Below are 27295 nucleotides of genomic sequence, written 5' to 3'. Positions count from 1 at the left end.
CATCCAAAACTCTGCAGCCCGTGTCCTAACTCGCACCAAGTCCCGTTCACCCATCACCCCTGAGCTCGCTGACCTACATTGGCTCCCGGTCCGCCAACACCTCGGTGTTAAAATTCCTCTCCTCGTGCTCAAATCCCTCTCCCAATCTATGTAATCTCCTTCAGCCCGACAACCCTGTAAGAACTCTGCATGCCTCCAACTCTGGCTTCTTGTACAGTCCCCACCCCCGCAGCCCCCTCGACCGCCCGCCGCCAACCCCTACAAATAACTCGCACATATTGCCAAATTGCACACAGCAAGATCCCACAAACAGCAGCCAGATAAAAGACTTTGGGTGGACTTCTGGAGAGCAACAGGAAGCGGGGCTCATGCTGCCCATCCATGTCTTTGCCATGAGGCCTGAGCCAATTTGAGGTCTGGGCCTCATTTTGCTTACTACTAGTGGGCTGTAATGGATATTCTGCCCATTCGGTGAACCGGATATATTATCTCAAAGGTGGGGGGGGGGGGGGGGCGGGGGGGGTGCAGGCAATGGTAGGGGTGGTAGCATGGAGAGGACAAAGATAGGCCGGCAGCAGAGCGGAATGTTTTTGAGCAGGGCCAGGAGGAGTTAATCCACAAATATCTGAACACTTAGCTGCGCTGTTTTCTGAGCGGCCTGCAGTGGTCCCTTTAAGGACCTCTGCTTAGACAGCTCAAAGCCTGGCACCAATTGGGTGCAGCAGCCACAGCACACACTCCAACCACTGGGACCTCAGAATTGTGTTGGGGGGTCCTATGTATGTCATAGAAACTTGGAAACGTCTCATCACAAGTCATTAATAAGGTGTGGTGCTGCAGCACGGACTGGAAATGGGTAATGTCAGTCTGAAGATGTTGTGTACCATTATCGGTTGACAGCTACATATTACATTGGTATTTTAGACCAGATACTAAGTGCAGTTTGCATTCAGCTTTGAAAAATAGATTAATATCTTGAAACATCCACTTTTCAGTGTTCCTGAGTATATTTCCCCCAATTAAAAAATGTAATGTTCTTCCTCTCCAATTAACGAGCCCACTAATGAATCATCCTAAGAAAATGGGTCAGCCAACTGTTTCCGCGTTTTAATGCTGTGACCAGCCTGTTAAGAGTGCACAAGACTGCTGCTGTTTTCCTTACTCCGAATTGAGAAATGCCTCACCATTGCAAACTGCCTTCTTTGACAGCAATCACATGGGAATGATGCATATAAATCCATGGATAAGGACCTTCAAAGTCAATGTTTATTGTAAATTTAAAATCCCAGCTTTTAAGTTTTTGTATTTTTAGCATCAAAAACAGGGAGGGTGAAATCAAAGGGTAAAATTAGAAACCAAAACAAGAGTGTAAAATAATTACTTTTATGACCTCAGAAGTTTCCATGATACAAAATGATACAAGCAAAACACATTTCATCATCATCAGAGGCAGTCCCTCGGAATCGAGGAAGACTTGTTTCCACTCCCAAAGTGAGTTCTTTGGTGGCTGAACAGTCCAATACGAGAGCCACAGTCTCTGTCACAGGTGGGACGCATAGTCGATTTAATGTATTTAGAAACCTAGAAAATAGGTGCAGGAGCAGGCCATTCGGCCCTTCGAGCCTGCACAACCATTCAATATGATCATGGCTGATCATGCAACTTCAGTACCCCATTCCTGCTTTCTCTCCATACCTTTGATCCCGTTAGCCATAAGGGCCACATCTAATTCCTTTTTGAATATATCTAACAAACTGGCCTCAACAACTTTCTGTGGTAGAGAATTCCACAGGTTCACAATTCTCTGAGTGAAGAAGTTTCTCCTCATCTCGGTCCTAAATGGCTTACCCCTTGTCCTTAGATTGTGGCCTCTGGTTCTGGACTTCCCAAACATCGGGAACATTCTCCGTGCATCTAACCTGTCCAATCCTGTCAGAATTTTATATGTTTCTATGAGATCCCCTCTCATTCTTCCAAATTCCAGTGAATATAAGCCTAGTCGATCCAGTCTTTCTTCATATGTCAGTCCTGCCATCCCGGGAATCAGTCTGGTGAACCTTCGCTGCACTCCCTCAATAGCAAGAATGTCCTTCCTCAGATTAGGAGATCAAAACTGTACATAATATTCTAGGTGTGGCCTCACCAAGGCCCTGTACAACTGCAGTAAGATCTCCCTGCTCCTATACTCAAATCCTCTCACTATGAAAGCCAACATGCCATTTTCCTTCTTCACTGCCTGCTGCACCTGCATGCCAACTTTCAATGATTGATGTACCATGACACCCAGGTCTCGTTGCACCTCCCCTTTTCCTAATCTGTCACCATTCAGATAATATTCTGCCTCCCTGTTCTTGCCACCAAAGTGGATAACCTCACATTTATCTACATTATATCACATCTGCCATGTATTTGCCCACTCACCTAACCTGTCCAAGTCACCCTGCAACCTCTCAACATCCTCCTCACAGCTCACACTGCCACCCAGCTTAGTGTCATCTGCAAATTTGGAGATATTACATTCAATTCCTTCATCCAAATCATTAATGTATATTGTAAATAGCTGGGGGCCCAAACAAAGAACTTGCATATAGCACCTTTCATGACCTCAGGATGTCCCAATGAATGACTTTACAGCCATTGAAGTCTTTTTGAAATGTGGTGACTGTTGCAATGTTGGGAAATGCAGCAGCCAATTTGCACACAGTAAGATCCCACAAACATCAATGAAATGCATGACCAGATAATCTGCTTTAGTGATCCTGGTTGAGGGCTAACTGTTGGCCAGCACAATGGGAGGAACCCCCTTATAGTTTCCCTGCGAATCCCCGTGACTGCAACATTTTTTTCCTCCCCCCCATCCCAAGTATTTATATATTTATTTATTTTAGGCAACGTGGCCTAGAAATTAGCCTAGCCCGACTCATTGCTGCACAACCATAATGTGCCCATATCATGGTCAGAAGGTCGATGCAAACGGGATCAAGTGAAATTGTCACTGTCGAATGCCTGACCCGCCTGTAGCAGTGAGGAAGGATTGTTGTTGGGACGGGATGGAGGGGAGCAATTGCAATCCCTGTGGCATCACAGGTGAGCACTCCTTCTCCTCCTGGCTCCACAGGATGGGTTTTTTAAGCAAAAAAAATGTAGTCATCACTTGGAGTTGGCGGCCACAGAAACCGCTGAAGGATCCTGAGCGAGGTAGGCCTAAAACCTACCCCTCTCATTGCTTACAAATTTCTCAATGCGATCTTGCAACAGGTGTTAGGCTGCAAATTTACATATTTAAGGCCACTTGCATCCACCCAGGATGCCCCTCTCAAAAAATCCCCATAAATGCAGCAGTGGTACCCTGACTGGGCACAGGCCATTCCACTGCTAAATTGGTATGATTTGCACCCGTCTTAGACCCAAACAATAAGTGCAATGCATGCCAATATATGCCCTCAGTGACTGAGTGCCTGAAGCATGAGTTCCAAAACTATTTTACTGAATGTAAACACAAACGTATTATTGCTATGCCAATAATGTGTCATTATTCTGTTGCAATATTCAATATTACCCTGAAAATATTTTGGCAAGATAATGGGAATTTTTTGATGTTTACATAAACTATAATTCAGCTTTTGTTAAGCATCTGCATCCCGCTCAGTTATTTTCCATTACATCTGCAGTAATCTCTGGATCGTTTTTTTTTTACTTGAGCGAGGGAATTTGATTTCTAGTGGGAATAAATTACCCCTCGTGGAACTGGTTGACAAACTGTCATTTCAATGGCAGGACATGGGCTCCAACCAGATTCAGGCAGACAAGATCATATCTGCTGTCTTCGATGGTCATTAAGGGCCTTCAGTGAAATTAGTTTGGGCAGTGTTAACGCATTGCCCAGTGAACATGAGTCTATCATGCCTCCGCAAGATCCTACAAATCTCCTGGGAGGACAGACGCACCAACATTAGCGTCCTCGACCAAGCCAACATCCCCAGCATTGAAGCACTGACCACACTTGATCAGCTCCGCTGGACAGGCCACATTGTCTGCATGCCAGACACAAGACTCCCAAAGCAAGCGCTCTACTCGGAACTCCTTCACAGCAAACGAGCCAAAGGTGGGCAGCGGAAACGTTACAAGCATACCCTCAAAGCCTCCCTGATAAAGTGCAACAACCCCACCAACGCCTGGGAGTCCCTGGCCAAAGATTGCCCTAAGTAGAGGAAGTGCATCCGGGAGGGCACTGAGCACCTTGAGTCTCATCACCGAGAGCATGCAGAAATCAAGCGCAGGCAGCGGAAAGAGCGTGCGGCAAACCAGTCCCACCCATCTCTTCCCTCAATGGCTATCTGTCCAACCTGTGACAGAATCTGTGGTTCTCGTACTGAACTGTTCAGCCACTTAAGAACTCACTAAGAGTGGAAGCAAGTATTCCTCGATTCCGAGCGACTGCCTAGGATGATGATGATGGATGATGAGTGAAATTCAACTTCAGCGGCTACGCAAAGATGTCTTTTCCATTGAGGTCAATGGGGTCGATCTCACCGGGCATGAAATGGCAGCAGCGGGTCCATTCTGAGCGTCTAGGTGAATTTCACATTGTGAATGGATGAAATAAGAGCTGTCACTCCATTGCCGGCGTCTATGTTGAATGTTCCATTGGCAGGTTGCCATCCGCAGTTACCATAGTGACCGTTAGATTGCCTTGTTTAATGTACCTTGGTTACATTCTGGTTCCACTCCGTTTAATTGGGTCATCTCGTTTGATTTTATAAGTTGCCTGATTTGACTTCTCAATGGAAAGGACAAGCGAGCAGGGTGTGAAAGCATTGAGGTGTTTCAACAAACTCATCTTTATGTATTAAAGGAGTATTGCAGCGTATGGTTTTAAAGATTGGAAAACAGAACTCCCTAGTTCTGTAAATGAGTTTTAAAAGTGATTATATATGTATATATATATATATATATATTTAAAACCGGGGGTTGCTTAAAAAGTGAAAACATATAATCTGACAACCATTTTGAGGGCTATAATTTAACAGAGACACAACAAATGGTGCTACCCACCAGATTTGATTGACACACAGTGTAACTTACCCAGTCATACTTTGCCATGGTCAAATAGTTTTCCAATTATGTGGGTGGCTTGGGGGTCTTGGTCTGGCACATTTGAAACACCAGCGTGGAGTATTCCATTAAGTGATGGGGAATGTGATTTCTCTTTTGGAATCTCAATTCTCAAAGACTTTGCGCTGTTTTTTTTTCTCCCAGTCTCTGCTAGGATAATTGAAGTCTCCTTACAAACCCTAACCTTTTTCTGGCGAATTTAGTGTGTATCTGTCACGCAAGTACAGCAACTTTATGCCCTTCTATGTGTTTCAATGCCGAGTCTCCCGGTGAGGTACTGTTATAGCACAGCTTCCGGTGGAGCAGGGTAACTCGGACAGCAACTTCCTGACTTCCGCGTTTAACTGCACATGTGCGGTCGCTGGATTTTGCTGTCTGATTTACACTTCAATAATGGTGAATGCTCATAGCCTCACCATTATTCCTACAGCAAAATCTGGGCCTATATGTTCATGCCTGCATTCCCTCGGCTGTGAGTTGCTGACTGTGCCACCAAAAAGACTATTTCTCCCAACAGCTGGAGGGGAATAGGGAAGGGAAAGGCAATTTCAATTCAAAACAATTCAAAAATAGCAAGCAGATAAAATCGGCAAGTTGTAAAACTAAAACACTCTAGTTAATGGGCTTTTTCAACACATGAAAACTATTGAATGAATTATCACTGATATTACTGAGCCATATTCAAGTAAACATCTTTGTTCACAACAAAAGTCTTAAAGTGGTTTTGAAGCAAAGATCAGAACAATGTGACAGATCTAATCTTATATAAAATATAAGATGTACAACTGTTAATTAATGGAACATTCATTTTATACAATGAGAATAAACAATATTTGTGTGGGTTAGCTCCAAGATTTTTCACCATGTGTTTTCTTTCACAGAACATAAGCATTAAACTGACTATTTAGCATCTGTGTTGTTTTTAATTTTAGTCATAACCATCAAACTGGCACAACATAATATATTCGTACTCCACTAGCTCTTTACATTCATCTACCATTTTGAACCAGGCTTTATGCTTTTGTAGGTCAAAAATCAACACTTAATTGTGACATTTCCGTAGCAGAGCCTGTTAGATTTTGTGTTGTGGGATTGTTCCCACCTAACTGGAAACTTTAAGAAAGGGGCAGACGTCAAACTTAAAATGTGTATATGCTGTGACGGAAAACACATGTAGCAATATTCAAGAATTCATCCTTGGCATCATGTTATTGTTGATGCGTGTTCAAGCCAACCTCAACTTTCTGATGTCGTAATCACTTGTATTTAATGATGTTTCATCACTATTAGGATCAGCTTATTACGCAGCAGAATTTTGTTGGCTGTAATTTTTAGTTTGTTTTGTTTTATAGAAGTATATTTTTTTTTAGGTAACCCACAATGCTGAACCTCACAGAAAGGAGTTGGATTACATCACACATGCAGCCATTGTGACCTGTAGTTGAATGGGTCAGTTATTAACAGGAAAAACACTTGCCTTTATTGATAATAGCCGAGATTGTGCAGTAAAAATAATGGTGAGGCTATCAGCACCCATCGTTATTAAATTGTAAATCGGACACCAATTTTCCCACAAAACAGCAAAGAGATAATGACCAGATTATCTGGGTTTTTTTAAAATGATGTTGGTTGAGCGATAAGTATTGGCTAGGTTTAAAATCTCATCCGAAAGGCAGCATAAGAACATAAGAAATAGGAACAGAAGTAGGCCATACGGCCTCTCGAGCCTGCTCCGCCATTCAATACGATCATGGCTGATCTGATCATGGACTCAGCTCCACTTCCTTGCCCACTCCCCATAACACCTTAGCGTTTAAGAAACTATCTATTTTTGTCTTAAATTTATTCAATGTCCCAGCTTCCACAGCTCTCCAAGGCAGCGAATTCCACAGATTTATAACCCTCAGAGAAGAAATTTCTCCTCATCTCTGTTTTAAATGGGCGGCCCCTTATTCTAAGATCATGCCCTCTAGTTCTAGTCTCTCTCATCAGTGGAAACATCTTCTCTGCATCCACCTTGTCAAGCCCCCTCATAATCTTAGACATTTCGATAAGATCACCTCTCATTCTTCTGAATTCCAATGAGTTCCATCTTCGACAGTACAGCACTCCGTCAGTACTGCACCGAAGTGTCAGTCTGGATTATGGGCTCAAGTCTCTAGAGTGCAATTTGAAGCCACAATCTTCTGACTGAGAGGCGAGAGTGATACCACTGAGTCGCAGCTGACACCTGTGGTATCCAGACAAGTTAATTGGGCCTGAAATTCCAGTTGGAGGCTTCCTTCGGATGATCACCTCCAACCCGAGAATTCTTTATGAATTTACCTGGAGCTCCCGGTTCAGGTGGGGAGGTTTTCTCTTCCCGAGCTTCGGGCCGCGCTCCCATCCTCGAGGTTCAAACGCAGAAGGTGCAGTCACATGTGACTGCACAACCAATCAGGTAGTGTATTCTAATTAACAGCGATGGGAACTCTGTATCTATGAATTCTTATTGCTATTAATGAGAAAAAAAACCTAAACACAACATTAAAAATAAAAAACACCACACATAATTAAAATTAATTGAAATTAAAGTTCGTTAAATGTTTTAGAAAAAATATAGATTTTGGGGATTTTTGTTCAAAGTGTTTTAATAGGGTTTAAAATAAATTTACCTTCGCGAACAGAATTTTTAACATAAAACTGTGTTTTTAAATTTTATGTGTTTTAAAACTCTTACGCTGGTAAGAGAGTTTTCAGGACATTCGCTGGACAAGAGTTGGATAAATAGCCGAATCTCGCCTGGGCGAATGCCCTTCCTGCGGGGATGCGGAGGATCTGTCAAGCCAAAATTTGACAGATCAGAAAAGCCGGTTTTTGGCGTATGCGCATTGCGTGCCAAAAGCAGGCTTTTGCGAGGCCTCGCCGGGTCCATACGAATTCCATACGGACCCGCCTGGGCCGGAATTTTAGCCCTAATGTTTCCTATGATCAGAACTGAAAACACAGTGACCAGTTTGTATTCGGAAATCTATATGTGATTCATTCCTAGTGTTTTAGTGTAATACTTAAATAAAATCCAACAGAAGCTTACTATCTCACCCAAAAGTAAGTTATTTTATGTAAGCTCATTCTGTTACATCCTGGCTCAATACAGATATTTTTCAAAGAAGGTCATGTTTGGGATCATGGGAAGTACAGGCGTGCCTATGGGAGTTGGCTTTTACAAAGAGCACAAATGAAGAGCTTTGGGAAATAGTAAATGCAATAGAACTACATGAACTCAACTCAACTCATTACGGGTTTAAATAGAGTAAATAAGGAGAATCTGGTTCCAGTGCCAGAAGGGTCAGTAACCAGAGGACACAGATTTAAAGTAATTGGCAAAAGAACCAGAGGCGAGAAGAGGAGATTTTTTTTTACGCAGTGAGTTGTTATGATCTGGAATGCACTGCCTGAAAGGGTGGTGGAAGTAGATTAAATAGTAACTTTCAAAAGGAAATTGGATATATACTTGAAGGGAAACATTTTCAGGGCTATGGGGAAGAGGAAGGGGAATGGAACTAATTGGATAGCTCTTTTAAAGAGCTGGCACAGGCACGATGGGCCGAATGGCCTCCTTCTATGCTGTATCATTCTATGATTCTAAAGAACTATGGAAACTTTGTCACATATATCCTCAGACTCAAGCAGTACTGAATGCAGAACGTTCAACAAAGAATCAGAACAAAGATACCATCGCATTCAATGGCTCACAAACCATACCGATTAGCTGTAATTTATTTTTGATGTTAACTAGATTTGGGGATAACAATGGCACCTACTCCACACTGACAACCTGACATTTTAACTATCACAAGCTTTAGTGTCTGGCTAACAAAGTTCAGAGCAATGCAAACACCATGTACATCAATGTCTGCTGACACGTCAATGTCAAACCCAAACAAATCTCTCCTTCACAAGATAACAAATCTTCTCCAAAATACAATCGTGGCTGCAAATTTTAAATTGTTGCAATGTTGGGCATGGTAAAAAATTCCTATATTCTATGTAATTGAGATTATGATCTTAAATAGGATGGATCCTTATGCTTGTTACAGTTCCCATTGCCAATTAGAGTCTACTGACCTCTTGTTGGAAATGTGCATGTGTGGACTGGGCCAATTGGACAAGCTCGCACTCCCATTAGGGAGATTAGGAAATCACAGCCATGCTCTCCACAATGTTATGTTCATTACAGATGGAAAGTCAAGGGATCATACCTCTAATTTGCAGAGATAGAATGGAGCAAGGCCACGGAGGGATTTAAAGATAAGGACAGAAATGTTTAATTTGAGGCACGAGGGAACCGGGAGCCACTGTTGGTCAGTAAAGACAGGGGTGATAGGCAAGCAGGGCTAGGTGTATGATAGGATATGGAGAGCATTGTTTTGGATAAGCTGAAATTTATGGGGGAAGGTATGCTGGCCAGAAGAGTATTAGAGTAATTGATTCATGGTGACAAAGTCAGTAATAAGGATTGAAGAGGTAGATTTAAAGGCGGGTTTAAAAGACCAAAAGGAAGTGGAGAGATAGGGAGAGTTAGGGAGGGAATTTCAGTGCGGGCTTAGTCGGCTATTGATGATAGTGAGGGGACAGAGTTTGGGCCAGGGACCAAAGATGATTGCTTCCTAAAGTTTAGCTGCAGAAAATTGTGGTTCATCCGAGATTGCTTGCCTGACGCCACAGAGGCAGTCATCAACATTGTCGGCAGTCTCTCGGAATGGAGGAAGACTTGCTTCCACTCTTAGCATGAGTTCTTAGGTGGCTGTACAGTCCAATACGAGAACCACAGTCTCTGTCACAGGTGGGACAGATAGTCGTTGAGGGAAAGGGTGGGCAGAGAGCCTGGTTTGCCGTACGCTCCTTCCGCTGCCTGCGCTTGATTTCGGCATGCTCTCAGCGACGATACTCTAGGAGCTCAACGCCCTCTCGAATGCACTTCCTCCACTTAGGGTGATCTATGGCCAAGGACTCCCAGGTGTCAGTGGGGATGTCGTACTTTATCAGGGAGGCTTTGAGGGCGTCCTTGTAACGTTTCTTCTGCCCACCTTTGGTTCGTTTGCCGTGGACGAGTTCCGAGTAGAGCGCTTGCTTTGGGAGTCTCGTGTCTGGCATGCGATTTATGTGGCCTGCCCAGCGGAGCTGATTAAGTGTGGTTAGTTCTTCAATGCTGGGGATATTGGCCTGGACAAGGACGCTAATGTTTGTACGTCTGTCCTCCCAGGTATTTCTCCAGCGACTTGAGGTGTCTGCTGTACATGGTCCACGTCTCAGCCATAAAGGAGGGCAGGTATTACGACAGAGGCAGTAGATAGCTAATGAAGAGGTAGAACTAGGTTAATGAAGAGCAGGGCTGGTCTTCAGTCGTCTTGATTAATCCTTGTCACTGGACCAAAACCTAGCTCCGACAAGCCCGTGTGGTGGCTGGTGTGCAACGGCCACCACATGTTAAAAAAAATCCAGGCAGAGGCATCTTCCACCCTTCAACATGGAGGTCGGGACCTGGAATATTAGGTCCTTCATTGAAACACCTGTGAACTCATCCCTTTTTGGCATGGAAGCAAGTCATCCCTGATATGAGGGAACGCCTAAGAGAACTAGATGTCATCAGAGTACCAGTGGAAACTAACACCGTGTCTGCGAATGATGTTGCCAAGGAGCAGCATGTAGATGATGAAGGGAAGGGGGCCAAGGATGGATCTTTTGGGGGAACCACTGTGACAATGCAGGGAGGAGGAAAGAGAAGTCTTTGCTAGAGATGCTATGCTTTAATCGGATATGCATGCGTGAAACCAAATGAGGGCAGTCCCATCGAGCTGCACAATGAAGGAGAGGCATTGGAGAATGATAGTGTGATTGACAATGTCAAAGGCTGCAGAAAGATCAAGGAGACTGAGGACAGGTGCATCACAGAGAATTACATTCATGACTTTGCGTAGGGCAGTTTCAGTGCTGTGGAAGGAGTGGCAACCTGACTGGATGGGATTCAAACAGGAGGGATTGTGGGTGAGATTCAAGGACCTTGAGGAGAAAGGGGAGGTTAGAGGCAGGATGCTAGACAATGAGGGTAGAGGCTTCAAGGATGAGTTTCTTGAAGAGTGAAATGATGACAGTGGTTGTGAAAAGATGACACTGCCTGAGGTGAGGGAATTATTTTTACAAGTCAACTAGCATGGGTACCAGACAGGGAACAGTCCAGACTCCCAAACTAAGACATAAAACATGAGGTCAGTTTCCAAACTGCTGTCGTCACCCATGAAACTGTTCTCCAGCATAAGTCATTTCCATTAGGAGAGGATGGCCAAATGTAGAAAATTAAGAGTAAACTTGAAGAGGGTAAAAAAATCATAAGGTTTGGCTAACTTTGTAATTATTCACACTAATGTCAGAGGCTGAAGTTAAGGCACAATTAGAGTGGAAATTCGATCGTGCCTCTGTTGCAGCGTTAACCCAGGCAGAGCGGCAAATGTTTGTGTCTGCCGCCGCAAAATTTATCAGCTGGGCCCTGAGTTTGGAACAGAGCAGTAAGGGAGGTGTTGTACACCTCTTTTAGGGCACTAAGCTGGCTGAGCAAATGAAAATCCCGAGCTAAACAGCTGGCCTTGCAGCGACCTAAGAGAGGTTTCTGTGGGGGAAAAAAATCTGAAAAAAAACCCAGCAAAAACATTCACAATACATTACTGACACCACAACAGCAAATAAATCACAAAAATTAAAAATTAAAACAATCACACTTATCTCAGGTCCACATTACTTCACTCACTGCGGCCGGTATAGCTTGGAACGTCAGCTTTCACAGGTGTTCCCACCAGGGGGCATTACAGATCGGGCAAGTTTCAAATTTTGAGCCAGTGTCGCAACCAGGGGCAGTGCCTCTCCCGGGCGGTAATGCTCCACGCCCCGCAAACCCAGCACCAAATGTCACCGCGGGGCGCTGGAAGCTGGCCCCCCGCCCGGAAATGCGTCCGCCACCATTGCCACCCCTCCGGGGCGCTAACAGGGGCAGCAAAAGACTGAAAATCCAGCCCATTGACTGTAACTTTCTGGATCCATGGTGCCAGAAGGGAACCTTGTCCATCGATTAACCATATCAGGAAATCATAGGTGCGGGCACGAAGATTTTTCATCCATTAAAATGAGTGGGTGTAAAATCGTGGACAGCGTGCCTGCAATTTTATGATAGATGCTGCTAGAGGGACAGGTTCCTCAATGCAACACCATCTAGGGAAATTACTCCTGATTTTAGAGCAGTGTAAAGAGACCTTTGTTTAAAAGTTTTTATACCCAGCCAAGGAGTACTTGATGCTGATAACTGGGGGCAAAACATCAAAACCTATTACATTCTACAGTATTAACTTCTCTTGTTTTAATGGGCACAAACAGTCACTTCAAATACAAGGTTTCCAACAGGAACCTCAAACATTTAGTAAGCAATCCTGTGTTTCGTTCCTGGTGCTGTTTCTCATGTTTGACTTCACCACATAAATGAGATGGTAAAAACTAACAGATGATTCCACTGAAACGGCAGTGGGTTAGATCCTTAGGTGGTAATTCCTTAAAGTAGGTCCTCTTTCTAACCCCATCTTTGTTAGTCATACAAAGGGAACACTATAAAAAGCATAGTTTTCCCTACATCTTATATGGTGGTTCAAGTATGTTACAATGAGAGCCTGCTGTATTTGGAGAGCTATTGAAGTTTTCTATGTGAACAGAACCGTTTGTTCTGTAAACACATAGGACTCATTCAATATTATTACATAATCATAGAAGTTTAGCAGAGACCCCACAAGAAGATGCAATAGTGCTCTAAACATTTAAATTTAGTCCAATGCAATCTACCCTCTCATGTCTTTTTAGAATGAGGACAGTCAACATTATTTATTACAAATTGGTGATTTTAACCCACATTACATATAGGAATACACTATTCACACAAGGGAAGGTATAGTCCCCAGGCAGTGAGGATTGGTGATGTCATCCTTCATTGTGAAGGAACTATAGAAAACATAAATAGGTATAACTACGTTATTCTTGTCTGCCAGTCCAGTGAAACCATTTCATGGCTGATTAGCACTACGGGCAGTTGGTGGTATTATCACACCCAAGCTAGTACAATTTATTGCTGTTCTTTTGTTAATCCCTAAATGTTATTTTGAAGCTCTCATACCCTTGCCTAAAATGTTTGTGGCACCCTTCCTTCTCAAAAGGAGGCACTTGTTGCTTCTCCTAGTTCCCACCAACCATGAATCAGTCCAAAACAAAACATAAAACAGCGTACTCATTACACAAGGGATTGGCTGTCTCCACACACACACTCGTAATTGGTGATGTCATCCTTTAGTGTGGGAGAATGATGGAAAACAAAAATAAATGTACTATCTTATTTGTTTCACGTTTGTGCACAGCAGGGTTGAGCCAAAGGTGGGCAGAGGAAACGCTACAAGGACACCCTCAAAGCCTCCCTGATAAAGTGCAACATCCCCACTGACACCTGGGAGTCACTGGGCATAGACCGCCCTAAGTGGAGGAAGTGCATCCGGGAGGGCGCTGTGCACCTCGAGTCTCATCGCCGAGAGCATGCAGAAATCAAGCGCAGGCAGCGGAAGGAGCGTGCGGCAAACCAGACTCCCCACCCACCCTTTCCCTCAACGACTATCTGTTCTTCCTGTGACAGGGACTGTGGTTCTCGTATTGGACTGTTCAGCCACCCAAGGACTCATTTTGGGAGTGGAAGCAAGTCTTCCTCGATTCCGAGGGTCTGCCTATGATGATGATTTAGAACAAAGGCTTTCATTAAAGCAAAATTTAACAGAATCACAACAACAGCTCTACAGTAGGATGCCCAAAATATTGAGGCATTGCTGGTGGCTCAGGGCCTTGCTGTGGGCTAAGCCTGGATTTGGGGCATACACAGGTGAGTGCCCAAGTCACTGTGTAATTCAATTCATGGCAGAGGATAAAAAGGGACGAAAGGGAAGATGTTCTGCCAGTTAGTGTCAGCTTCATTGTGAAGGAGGATTGAGGTCAAAATTCACACTGAATGAACTCCACTTCTGGGGCTCACCTCATGTATATTAATTGGACATATGACTAATCTACTGGCCTGGCTTATTTAAGATGGATTCTTAAAGCTAGGTTATTATTCCCAAATTTAAATCAAACTTGTCGTTAAAAATCATTGATGTTTAGTTGCATTATGCTCCCTGCATTAAGTTCATTTTACAACATTGGGTATAATTGTTGCATCTGAATATTGCTGGTTTACCACATTTTCTGCTGATTGTTGCTGCAAAGGGACTTGCAGCAAAGAAAAATGCCGAGAATAAGAATTCCTTTGGGAGTTCCTATAGTGCTGCATGATTTAGATGAGGAAGAAGAGTTCATGGGCAGAGAGAAAATGATGGTGCAAAAACATCAGAGCTGCACCCATCACTGGCCCTGGAACTGCATATGCAGATTCTGACAGCCATACCTGGCCATGTCAGCTGCTTTCACAGCCTCCACTTCACAAGAGAGGCTGTAATTGAATAATGCCATCTGCTCCAGTCCGTGCTGCAATTTCTGGACCAGGGAGAGGTTTTCCTGTAGCTGTAAAGGTTACCAGAACATTAAAGTTTAATTGTTACCAGATTCCTCCAAGCCACTGCAGGGGATATCTTCCACATCAGCCAGTACAAATCCATAAGTGTATCAAGCAAGTGACCGATACTGAGGAAGAGAAATTGGGTTCCTTTGGCTTGAGGAGCCTTTGAACTCCTCAGTGTTCTGGGGTTGTGCCGACTGGGCGCAGCGCTGCTAACGACACCCGCCATATCGGGCAGGAGTTTAGCGGTGGCGCTACAGCGTTGCACCCAGTCACAAACTCGTGTACAGCAGACACCTCAAGTTGTTGGAGAAATACCACCAACGATGTCTCCGCAAGATCCTGCAAATCCCCTGGGAGGACAGACGCACCAACGTTCCCAGCATTGATGCACTGACCACACTCGATCAGCTCCGCTGAGCAGGCCACATTGTCCACATACCTGATACTAGACTCCCAAGGCAAATGCTCTACTCGGAACTCCTTCACGGCAAACAAGTCAAAGGTGGGCAGAGGAAACGTTACAAGGGCAACCCTCAAAGCCTCCCCACCGACACCTGGGTGTCCCTGGCCGAAGACCGCCCTAAGTGGAGGAAGAGCATCCGGGAGGGCGCTGAGCGCCTCGAGTCTCATCACTGTGAGCATGGAGAAATCAAGCGCAGGCAGCGAAAAGAGCGTGCGGCAAACCAGTTCCACCCACCCTTTCCCTCAACGACTGTCTGTCCCACCTGTGACAGGGACTGTGGCTCTTGTATTGGACAGTTCAGCCACCTAAGGACTCATTTTTAGAGTGGAAGTAAGTCTTCCTCGATTCCGAGGGACTGCCTAGACGATGATGATGATGCACCTCGGCAGTTTCAGGAGATACATATCGGGCGGTGGGTCGCTACTGGGGAAAAAAATTAAAGGCGAGGTGCTCGGGTGCAGAATAAAAAAAAAATGTACCTTTCTGTTGCCACTCCCGATGCAGTTTCTGCGAGGGTTCGTGGCCACGTTCGTTCAGCCTGGCACTCTGCTGACCTCGTGGCACCCCCGCTCCCTGGCGGTCCAGGTAAGTGCCTTTATCTTTTGCAGATTTGGCAGCGTGAGCCCTCCCTTTTAATTGAGGGAAGGCCCCCTCGGACTCGGCAGTGCTGCGTGGCCCAGTGTGTAGCGCTGCTGAGGCGTCTGCCCCGTTACCGTCCTAGGAAGTAAGTGGAGTGCTCGAGTTAGTGCTCCACTTCCTTCCGGGGGTGCGTTAACCTGAATTTATCGAGAGGGGTGGGACTTTTGCTGCTCCCGAGTGTTACCGCTCCAAAACGGGGCGATATCGAATTTCTCCTCCAAAGTTTCCTGAGAGCAACATGTTCATACTTTTTCCTTCTGTGGACAGAGCGCAGAACATTCATTGGATAGGAGGATTCCCAAGAGTTCAGGTCATCCATGTGGGCACTGGGGCTCCTCTGATCGACCTATATCCTACATGAGCAGAAAGGACTTTGGTCTGACTACAGAAACATGATAACGTACGCCAATGTCTATAATCCACGATACACCCGTTGTATCTTCATTATGTGACAGCCTGTATTATTGAAAGGCTCACATATATCGGGTGGCTACTAGGAGACCAGGGCTATCCTCTGCAGGCTTGACCATCGACCCCACTGATAAACTCTGAAACAACATCTCAACATAAGTACAATATGGCACATGCTTCAGCCAAAATGAATGTGTTGGTTACCGATGTCACACTGAAGTGAAGATTCTGCTGTTTGGGCTACTCAAGACTGTTTCTCCACAGCCCTGCAAAGGCGCCCAAAATAAATCATGTTGCATAACTTCACATTCAAAGAGGAGTCATCATGCAGCAGGACAAGGAGGAAGCAATCATGAAGACCCAATCACAGCCTGAAGATTGGTACAGCAGGCACTAATTGATAATTGCTTCCAGTAACTGCGAGACAAGTCTCTGAATAAATATTGCAAGTAAATGAAGCACCAGTGTCCCCAGAAACAAAATATGCTCTACATTTTTATCCACTTTAGTTTAACTGCAATCTTATACCATCCCACAATCAGTTGGAACTTCAACAATGCTCTTTTCAATACATACTAAAGAAATAAAATCCTCTATTTTATGATATCTTTACATAATGATATGTTACTACTATCACCCACTATGCTCCCATTAGTGACCCTATAACACTTCTTCTAGTGCCTACCTTACTATGTCTAAGTACTACTTGAATGGAACGACTAACTGTGGCATTAGGTTACTGCCTGTGAGTGTAAACCTCATAAGATAGAGATGGTGTTACATCTCTGAGTGTAGGATCATTGGACCCAAGTTTCGGATGTCCTCCCAGAACGGCGCACTCCAAGAGCCCCGCCTACTTTTTAGAATTAAAAAAGCGCCAGAACTTACCTCGCGATTCTTCGAGTCAAGGCCTGTTTCACAGTCAACGCAGTGCAACACACGCAGCTGGGGGCGGAGCTACAGCACTGCGCCAAAAAGAGTGCCGGCAGCTGCACGCATGCGCAGTGGAGGATGCGCGCGTGCGCAGTAGCTCCTGGCCCTCCCAGCGCGTCCTGTCTCTGGGCGGCCCTATCCCTGGCCAAAGGGACATTACCCCTATCCTGGGCCGAGTGGCCTGCCTGCCCTTACCTCCTCAGCGGCGGGGCCCGCCCGACCAGCATCTCTTCGGTGGTGGGCCCCGCCTGAACTCCTCCTCAGTGGCGGGCCCTGCCCGAACACCACCTCGGTGGCAGGGCCCGCCCAAGCAGCATCTCGTCGGGGGTGGGCCCCGCCCAAGCAGCTCTTCAGCGGGCTGTTGGAGGGCTCCTGGTGCTGCAGGCGAATAGAAACTTTTAATTTTTTATTTATCAATTGATTTTTTTATTATTTTTTTAAAAAATTTTGATTGAGTGAGTTATTGCTTGATTTATTTATCATTTATTATTGATGATGGCTCTTTATTGGTAAAAGTGAAGTGTTTAATGCTTTGCAAAATCCCTAACTTCGCTCTAACTTCCCTCCACCCCCTCCCATCTCTCGCTACCTGCGCCTAATTTATAAAGTGTAGGCAAGGTTTTTCTCAGCGTACAAAAATCGACACTTACTCCGTTCTAAGTTAGTTTGGAGTAACTTTTCACTGCCTAAACTTGCAAAACAGGCGTAAGTGGCTGGTAACGCCCCCTTTTGAAAAAAAAACGACTAAAACGAAACTATTCTAATTAACTAGAACTGGAGCAAACTAAATGCCGTGAATTGCGATTTCTAAGATAACCACACTAAACTAGTTGCTTGGGCCCAATATTAAGTGACCCTTCTACAGCTGAAACCACATTCAAGAATGAATTGGATAGAAATGCAATCACCCCAAGAGGAAGCTGCCTCTTCTGTTCTTTCTCCAGCCATGCCACCAAAGCTGGGCACCTCTCTCAGCAGGATAACTAGCCATAGGTTAACACTGAGGACTGTAAAGCCAATCCCACAGCCCATCACATCTGCTGGTGGTAAGTTCCTGTAAGTTAGAGTTCAAGCTCTCTGTAGTCCCAATCATTACTGTCTCTAGACTTGATCTCACTGTCCTTTGCAGCTCTCCTGCTGAGACCCATGAAGTAGCCACTTGCTCCATGGTGTGAAAATCTTTCATGTATTCTTGCAAAATGGCCAGAAGTACACTCTGAACATTTGTTAACAACCCCCTTACAGTGCTGCCCTCAAGGATGTCATGAAGGTCATTTACTTATTGGTCAACTGTTGTTTGAAAGCGGTCCACTACAGCAACTGAGGAATAGCCCAAGCTAAAAGCTCAGACAACTGCTTCTGTTCAACTGCTGCCACTTCCACTTAGTCATCCTCATTTGTGATCTGTGCTTTACCCAGTGCTCCCTCCTCAAACTTGTTATCTAAACACCCCCCTGCTTGGATCTGTGACGGTTCGGCAAGTGGAATGCGTGATGTGAAATGCTGTGAAGTGTTGCCACTAGCTGCCTCCATCTCATCTTGGGAAGAGCTGCAAGAAAAGAAAAGAAAGATGTATTACGTGCATTCTGGGTGGGAAGATGCCAACATATTGTGTGCCATGGTGTTATTGTATGATGTAGGTCCTGGTATTACAGAGTGAGATCGTGAGCAAGGATAACAAAGAGTGAGAGAAAAGGAGACTTTATGGGTAGAACAACATTCCTTCAAATTCTCCTTCCGCTGTTCTATCCACACCGGCCTCGGGCAAATGTTGCCGGGTGCCATTTCCTCATATTGGGTCAGCTTCTTCAAACCTGGTGGTTTCTCGCCAGTGCACATTCGCTCCTGGTGGTTTGTTTGCAGTATTTTATTGGAATTACACATCAAGACATCCAGATGTTATGAATCGGAAATGCAGCCAAAGTCAGCCCTGTGGTTTGTGCACATCCCTCCTGCAAACCACTGCAGCATGCATGTAGAGTCTGGTGGCAACGTGAGTGCAGAGCAAACATTCCGGCATTTGGATGCCATCGTGCAAGCCTATATACTGTGCAGAAAATGTGTCCCGCAGCTGTTCTTCAATTGTATAGAGAAGGGAAAAGCTTGTTTAGATGCCTAGCCTGGCATCTCCATACGAGTTACAAAACTCACTAAAATCGCTAAAGTATAGAAAATTATTTTGACGCTCTCCATTAAATAGTTTCCTTCTCTTCAGTCAAATCTTATGGACCTGAAAAACTCGATTAATTCTCTACACTACCTCCTACTGTGTAACTGAAGCCTCTGCTTTCACTGGAGAGTAGCCTTCCGCTCAAATGTGTGCCACTCTCCTTTGCTGCACCTTGTGCATTAGCACTTCCAATGCCAAACTGCCCTCGACTCCATTGCAGTTTCCACAAAAGCTTCTTGGTTGCTCCAGAAAGAAGAATTTCATTTCAAGTGACTCCCCTTCATGGGTAAGGCTTGCCCTTTTAAGAGTCGGTACTTGTGGAAAATTCCGCCCTCACCCCAGCAAATTGCATTTCCAGCCAAACTCCCAGCACCCATGTTTCCAAGTGCAGGGAACCTGCTACAATAAGGGCGAGGGCTTTACTCCACACAAGGTCAGTCCTTCACACAGTCAGCATAGGTGCAGCCACACCATGTGCTTGTAATGCCCAGTGTCACAATTTTGGGCCTCTTGAAATCTCAGCCCAGAAAGGCTGGGATAAACTGAATGTCCTTTTCCCAGTTGTTAATTATTTGGATTTTTTTTTAATGGAAGAGAAATTGGGTCAAAATACCTTTTGAGTGTATTGCAACAAAACATGTTTCTAATCCCACTTTAGCAACAATTGGAGTGGACTTTATAATGTATATGGAGCATGATTACACGCCACTAGAAAAAAGACTGCTCCTCAAAGCAAGATGGAGAAGCATTTAGTCTATGCCAAGTGATCTTTGCATAACTTAGAGGCACTTGTGTCTTCAAGACTCTTTATGTATTTACATTTCCAGTTTTCTGCCCATACCCCACATCCACACTTGGTGGCAAAAAAGGCAATGATAAATTAGGTGGAAAGCATTACCAAATGAGGTAGGCATCAAATAATTCCATGCCATTTTTAGTGTTTCTGGGGCCTAAAATCAGGGCAATTCATTGACTGGCCAGAAAATCAGAGCAGATGCCATTTACACCAGCTTTGCACCCTAAAAACAATACACACAAATATCCAATCTGGCCCTTCCACCAGCCGAGTCCCCATGAAACTAATGATCATATATTACGAGGGCCAGCGGTGTCGTAGCCGGGAATTTCCTGTATTTATGCTGGAAATGTACTACGGGAAAGTTACAATGAGAAATATAAGATGCAGCTGATGCCAGGATCAGCTTCGACTGGTGGAAGCAAAGGGTTTTTACATCTGAAGCCTGCTGAAAGTTTGAGTAGTAATTACCGCAGCTAGAAATGACTTTTGGAAGGTGTTTTGGGATTCAGCCTAGACAACCTTGGACTTACTTCAGACTATCTTTGGAAGTGTGAAACACCAGGAAATTATACCCCCCACTGCCTCTTAATACAGCAAGAGGAGGATAAGGAGCAGCAGCAGGAAAAGTTGAAGAAAAGGAGAGAGGCAGCATTTAATGTGGTTACACCACACAAGATATTATCCCCAATCCTGAAGAATATGCAGGTCTTGTCAAAACCTGAGTGAGCAGATGTGTATTAGAAGATTGTGTTTCAGCAAAGAGGCAATAGGAGAGTTCTGACACCTATTGCAAGAATATCTTCAGCCATGGTCATCTATCCAGACCACGCTCAATTACTATGCACTGGTCATTTCATGTAATATCAGCCAGGATGCCATCTCAGTATGTATAACTGACACACTTTTCAAGAGACCTGGGGTATTCATCTGGTATCACATCATGTTCACATTTAATGAATAACAACCTGAAGCCACTTTTCTCTGGACATTTAGGGGCTGAAATTGGCCTCCGCCCCATTTGGGCAGATAATTTAAATGAACTGAAAACTTAGCGCCCGTAGCGATGGAGCGGAGAATGGAGCGATATTCGGGACTTTGTTTTTGGGAAGCCTCCCGATGCTCTTGGGTTGTTGGAGGCAGGAGCAGGGCGGAAGGCGGACATTGTCATTTAATGCCTGACGTGCCGCAAGACGCTGACACAACGCAACATCCCTCCCCTTCACTTAAAAGGCAGGGCCACTGTGAGGCCTAGTGAGGCCTGCATGGTACCCACTGGGCCACCAGGGAGGGGTTCGGCCAGGCCAGCGGCCACTATTGTCGAGTTGGCCAACAATTAAAACAAAATGGTCACCGCAGCGGTACATCCTCCCTTATAAGGGCAGCTGTAGCGCCTGGCGAAGCTGGCAGGGGCACCGACCGGTGCTTACCACGCTCCCTTGGGGCAACTTCCTCCTCCTCCCCCCCCCCCACCCCACAGGGTGCAAAAGAGATCAGCTCGCTGGATGGGATGGGAAAGACAGGTCACGCCGGAAACCTATATCTGTCATCCCCAGCCCGGGAGCCATTGCGGGTGGGTCGCATCCACTGCCTGCCCCCGAGCGGAAAGACTCCATCCAAAGTCAAACAACTTCAAATCAAACTGGGCCGCGAAGAGAGCATTTGTAACCGAGTATAATTACTTAATGAAATTTTCCATCCATCTCAAAATGATCCATCCATTTAACATTATTTAGCATCTCTTTCCAGCAAAGACCTGGGTTAATTTGTATCGTTGCACTTTACAGGCTCTTGATGAAAGGAAGCCGACATCCATCACTCTCACCACAAAGATAAACACATCTGCTCGTGTAGGGTACTGTAGATCAGCATCACAACAGATAAAATAAACTCATTCTCAATCAGCTGGCATGGTTCTTAAATAACAGATAGGAAGCACATGTTCATTGATGAAGAACCCGGACAGAATTCTATATATACCATCCCTGTTTTACGAGTTGGGAAGAAACAAAACATGGTAATCATCCACAACAAAGGCTGTATGCACACTGCGTGACAGAAATATGTCTGCCCAGAAATAGTCAAAAGGAGATGCAGAAAAATTACGCAGGCTATACTGGAAGGAGCCTATTCTACCCATCAGCAGACAGACAGACAGACAGACAGACAATCAGCAGTCAAGAGTTAACTCAAGCAAACCATGAGTGGTCAATTATTACACTTCAACAGGCACTGCATAAACATGGAACAACCACATATACCTCCCATTACCTGACTTCTGTTGAAACAGATGTGAATGAAAACTTGCACATCATAAGATTTTTATGTAATGTCATGTTGCTTGAATTTAAAAAAAAATTTAAAACAAAGCTTGTCAAGCCATCTTTAACTTAGAAGGTGAGATGGGTTATTAGGTCAAGGGACCAGGAAAAAAGGTTAAATAGATTATGGCTAACAAGATAGGTGGCATCATTAATATAACAAGAGTTTATTTTAAATCCATGAGCCATCAGTGAAGAAAATCTTTGGGCACAGAAGTAAAAGTAACATCCCTGAAATAACACTGAACAACTCGTAGTTGAGTCAGGCAACAGAATCGGTTGGATATTGTGGCTTTTCCTTTTTCCCTGGTTCTAAAAGGTTTCTTTTATTGTGTGAAAGACCACCATTGTGGTTTGGTCAGCCACTACAGCAGTGAAATGCAAACACTGGACATCTAATTAGCATTAGACAAGTCCGGGACAACATGAGAGGACGAGAGGTCAGCTAGCTGAAGATGAGGTCAGGAGCCTGCACAAAATAACCGTGCTAATTCAAGACATCTTTGGAACAAGCTTCAAAAAAGTTCTGAACTGTTCTAATGTGTTCCGTCTCATATTCATCTCAGCAAGCTGCTCCAGAAGCGAGTGATGATTCATTGAAACACAAAACAATTTTTTTTTTAAGTTAAAATGCATGCTGAGCCACTAACATGCAAACCAAAGGAAATTTTGAATATAACGGTACTGTAAACCCCAAATCCTGAGCCTATACTTTAGCGTAAGAATTCACAAAACATCTCGGTTACCTGAGCCTGTTAAAGGAACGGATTGCAATCAAGGGATATGGGGATAGTGCAGGAAAGTGGAGTTGAGGTAGATCAGCCATGAACTTATTTAATGGCGGAGCAGGCTCAATGGGCCAAATGGCCTATTCCTGCTCCTAGTTCTTATGTTTTAAGAGGTTAGCTTCCCTTGTAGAGTGACTTCGAACCTGAACAGGGATGGCCCCATATCTTGGTCAAGTTTCTCCTCTACTTTCAGGTTATTACAGGAAGAGAGAGATATTTTCATTTTTTTTTGTCTTTGAGCAACACCATGGGGATCAATTAATATTCATAACTTACTTTTTACTCTCAAGATAGTTCTTTCTTCTTAGCTTCTTCTTGCTGATGTTTGTCTCTTCCTCCATTGTTTATAATTCTGTTTCTCATATTTTCTGTACTCTTTCTACTTCTATTGCTATTTTCTTCTCCTTTTCCTGATCATCATCACCTTCATAGGCAGTCCCTCGCAATCGAGGAAGACTTGCTTCCACTCTAAAAATATGAGTCCTTGGGTGGCTGAACAGTCCAATACGAGAACCACAGTCTCTGTCACAGGTGGGTCAGACAGTCGTTGAGGGAAGGGGTGGGTGGGACTGGTTTGCCGCATGCTCTTTCCACTGCCTGCGTTTGGTTTCTGCATGTTCTCGGCAACGAGACTTTGGATGCTCAGCGCCCTCCTGGATGCACTTCTTCCACTTAGGGCGGTCTTTGGCCAGGGACTCCCAGGTGTCGGTGGGGATGTTGCACTTTATTAGGGAGGCTTTGAGGGTGTCCTTGTATCGTTTCCAGCTGCCCACCTGGGGCTCACTTGCAGTGAAGGAGTTCAGAGGAGAGTGCTTGCTTTTGGAGCCTCGTGTCTGGCATTCGAACGATGTGGCCTGCCCAGCGGAGCTGGTCAAGTGTGGTCAGTGCTTCAATGCTGATGTGTTTATGTTAAATGTCCTCCTTGCCTCTCCATATGTTTCCTACATCCTTTAGCAAGACCAACCTTCTTTCTGTCTCTTTTGCAGCTTACCTGCTTGTCTGTCCCTCTTCCACTCTCTGATGGCCCTTTCTGCCTAGGTTCGCACATGGAGAACAGTCTCTTGGGCAAGGCATAGAAGGCCGTCCTGGAATCACCAACTTCAGGGCAGGAAAGGGGAAGATATTGAGAGAAAACAAACAATTCCACATGGAGACAGTCAAATTAAAATTAAGTGCGTGTCTGACAAAAAGGGAAGCGGAAGATTTCAACTGATGGAAACTATGTTGAGATGAGAGGAATTACAGAAATAAATCAGCAGTAATGCCATCTCACCGACCACTGACTTAACCACCATGCCTTCCCAACTCACACCAGCTGCTGAACAAAACACTGTCTACCCAGATTAAGCCCTGGGAAACACAGTGCTCTGTCATTTTTAAACTACTTCAAAATGCCATAGAGCTAGTTTTTGTATAAAGTACAGAGCAAAATGCACAATTTTCAATGGGGAAAATTGGAAATTGAATGCTACAATTGACACAAATCTGCCACTCAAGATGATTGGTAACAAGTTAATTTTCACAGCATCCACAAAACCCTGGGTTTAAACCCACCCCAGACTGATGGAATGAAATGTTTTCTTTCTGCCTGCTGCAAGTGTCCTATGTGAAATGAGATCAGGGAGGCCCAACCAATTCCTTGTGGGATATGTGCCCATAGCACAAAAATGCCCATATTTCACTGTGAATTGCTATTAAAGTCTCTCTCATTTATGCATTCTGGTGCCGAGTGTAACATAAAAATATCCCACAGATGCAGTAGAAAATAAAACCCATCTGTCACTCTCAGTGATAATATATATTTTGCCAAGCTCTTTATAAAACAGGTAATAAATACGAGACACAAATGCTCAAGACTATCAAAACAGAACAACTCTCTGTTCCTAGCAGAGGGGTCAACAACCATGGAGGAATAGATTTAAAGTAATTGGGGGGAGGTTTAGAGGGGATTTGAAGGGAATTATTTTCACCCAGAGGATAGTGAGGGTCTGAAACTCACTGCCTGAAAGGATGGTAGAGGCAGAAACCCTCACAGCATTTAAAAAGTACTTAGATGTGCACTTGAAGTGCTGTAACCCACAGGGCTACGGACCGAGAGCTGGAAAGTGGAATTAGGCTGGGTAGCTCTTTGTCGGCCGGCGCAGACATGATGGGCTGAAATGACCTCCTTCCATGCTGTAAATTTCTATGCTTTATTTTTCCCCTTCTTCAGACAACATTCACCATTTACCAATTAACAAGCCCGAGGCAGGACCTGCTCCATAACATGAAGCTAGGAGGTGCACGAGAGTCTCATTGATTCTCCTTGTGGAAATATGCTCTGTTCCATTTAGCAGCTCCCTTTAATGTCCCAGCTGAGATCAATACACATTCTCAATATGCTTTCTGTATAGTACTAAAAAACAGCCTTATAAAGAGGCTCTTTTACTTTATGACAGATTGGTTTGCAATTGCATTTGTTCGGTTAGGGGAATGGCCTTACTCTGTATAAAAGAACTCCTTATTTACAAGCTTTTGCCACTGGAGGATACATTTAACAGTGCACAACTGATGCGCAGTTCAGAACTACAATGAATATATGGAACCGACTATGGCTTTATAGTTGCAAAATTATGAAGAGTTCAAACATAAATAGCATTTCCGCATTTTATTTCTTAAGCATTATTATTGAACAGTAGTACAGCTGTATATGTAATGAGGGGTTCTGAACATTCAGAATCCAGGATAATATTGTATGTTGAACAAAAATGATCCAAATTACTCATTGGTGTGGCGATATAATGATCTCAATCTATGAAATAAGTAATGAACTGATACTAAATATTGTAGGCACAGCATAACCCGTAGCTTTTGGTCAGTCAGCAGACCTTCTGATCATTGTCCCCATAGATGGTATTATCTTTTGATTACGTTGCCTATAAATGGTGATGCCTATCAACTGCCCATAGCGTGATCAGTGGCAGCCGTCATCACAAGTGACAGAAAGCACTGCTAGTAATCTCTGATCAGCTCCTGCTTCAGTAGCCAAAGGCATCAGTTTCTGTCAGTGATTTTCTCCTCGCATTGATTCACTATCTGGTGCTAATTATACTGCTAACCACCATCCAGCCAGAAATGAAATGAAATAAATGGGATTCAGTCTTTGATTCTAACCAGCGTGATTTTCATGACCGCAGCAGATTGTAGTCTGTTTTGAGAGAAATAAGGAACTAAGCCAATCTCCCACACACAGGCACTCATTCCAATCATCAGAAAACATGACAACATTTGTTTACGTGGTCAATAGCATCAGCTACTCAAATTTCATTTCAATTTCACAAATGTGTAAAATTTACTTTTTGAATATTGAAAGAGCCTTTATGCTTTTATTTTATTTTTGTCACATGAAATTTCCGATCATGCAAAACACAGCAGAAGTCTATAAGAAGTAGTTTATTCATAACATTTTTGGTTATAAATAAATCTTTTAGAACAAGATGAGTGTGACAGGCAACTGGGTAAAATGGAACTTTCCCAAATCTTCTTATTTCAGACAGAAATATTTTCAGCTAGAATTAGAATGAGAAAACTTATTTCTTAAAAAAAATGTGTCACCTCGATTTTTTTTATTTTAGTGCAGCCCACAAATCCCACTTCCCTGTCTTAATGCATTTAACTTTCAGCCTTCATATTTAACAAGGGATGACAAGGAAGACCTTCTGCAAGTCATTCTGAAAGCCAAGGCATTTAAAATCAATCACCAAATGGTTAACGCTGATGGAAGAACTGAAGGCAACAAGGATTGAAGTTCATGGTGTAAATCAGTAAGCTCGGAACAGCATCTCTCAACCAGTGTATATAATAACAACATCTGGGGATTGTTCACATATCCGTGAAATCATTGCCCTAAATAAAAATAAATTCAGTAAGTAAGTAACTGACACAACACAGTGCAATTCCAATCTGTGCAAAGGTTAAGTAGCTTGACTTTCAGGTTATGAATTATCTGAAAATCTGCCTGTGAAAAGAATGGCTATGGTGCCTAATTATTTTCTGCATTCAGTTAAAGTTAA

General features: G+C 44.1%; 1 protein-coding gene across 2 annotated transcripts in view; it reads right to left on the bottom strand.

Annotated features, from left to right (window-relative positions):
• The window catches only part of LOC139281413 (protein O-mannosyl-transferase TMTC2-like), a 156432-nt gene that overhangs the window by 92570 nt on the left and 36567 nt on the right, over positions 1-27295 (bottom strand). The gene's annotated exons all lie outside the window — the stretch shown is intronic.

Source organism: Pristiophorus japonicus, chromosome 15 (assembly GCF_044704955.1).
Source record: "Pristiophorus japonicus isolate sPriJap1 chromosome 15, sPriJap1.hap1, whole genome shotgun sequence".
Taxonomy (NCBI): Eukaryota; Metazoa; Chordata; class Chondrichthyes; family Pristiophoridae; genus Pristiophorus; species Pristiophorus japonicus.
The sequence above is the reverse complement of the archived record's forward strand: the minus strand, read 5'-3'. Positions and strand labels throughout refer to the sequence as shown.